This window comes from Bison bison, unplaced genomic scaffold (assembly GCF_000754665.1).
Source record: "Bison bison bison isolate TAMUID 2011002044 unplaced genomic scaffold, Bison_UMD1.0 scf7180017864529, whole genome shotgun sequence".
In the NCBI taxonomy this organism is placed as follows: domain Eukaryota; kingdom Metazoa; phylum Chordata; class Mammalia; order Artiodactyla; family Bovidae; genus Bison; species Bison bison.
Genome location: NW_011495079.1, coordinates 344,188 through 345,082, shown reverse-complemented (window position 1 = coordinate 345,082; position 895 = coordinate 344,188). Strand labels below are relative to the sequence as shown.

Sequence of the window (895 nt, the reverse complement as noted above, 5' to 3'; positions counted from 1 at the left end):
CTTGCAAAATCATCCTTCCTTCTTCGCTTAATTTGCTGCTGCTGCTGCTAAGTCTCTTCAGTCGTGTCCGACTCTGTGTGACCCCATAGATGGCAGCCCACCAGGCTCCCCTGTCCCTGGGATTCTCCAGGCAAGAACACTGGAGTGGGTTGTCATTTCCTTCTCCAATGCATGAAAGTAAAAAGTGAAAGTGAAGTCACTCAGTCGTGTCCGACTCTTAGAGACCCCATGGACTGCAGCCCACCAGGCTCCTCCATCCATGGGATTTTCCAGGCAAGAGTACTGGATGGGATGCCATTGCCTTCTCTGCATATTATGTTGATACTACATAAAAGTTTCACACAAATATTCTTTTAAGGAAAAAAATGTCTAGACTTGGAAGTCAAAGGTGACATAACATTAAAGTTTAATTTCCTCAACCTCTGTTTTTCAAAGTCAAAAACAATGTACTTATTATGAGATGCCCTGAAAACTAACAGAGGGGAAAAATTCTCTAAATTTTTAGTCAATATGATTTATAGACACTTTAGTCAATAAGATTTATAGTGCAACTCATCCATAAATATTTAAGAACCGAAACACTACTTTATGAACTAGGTCCAGTGATACTGTAATATACTGTTTGGGATAATCCGCACTTGTCTCAAGATTGCTAATGGTTTGAATGCAGCTTACAAACGTGATGCAGATAGACGAATCCTAATAAAGGTGCTAAGTAAAAGCCTGTAATTACAGGCTCCATAACATAGGGTATTTCTAGTGTTGTTTCTAACGTGTCAACTGACACTGACCAAGAGCCTCACATCTGTTAATCACTGTGCTACAAATAGAGAAGCCACAGAGACCCTGTCCTCCCTTCTTCCTTTTCACCTAGTGTTACCTGTTCCCTCTCCTA

The 895-nt window shown here is 40.9% G+C and overlaps 1 protein-coding gene across 1 annotated transcript in view; it reads right to left on the bottom strand.

Moving 5' to 3' along the window:
• MTM1 (myotubularin 1) overlaps positions 1-895 on the bottom strand; it is a 71,787-nt gene that overhangs the window by 24,528 nt on the left and 46,364 nt on the right. The window lies entirely within an intron of this gene.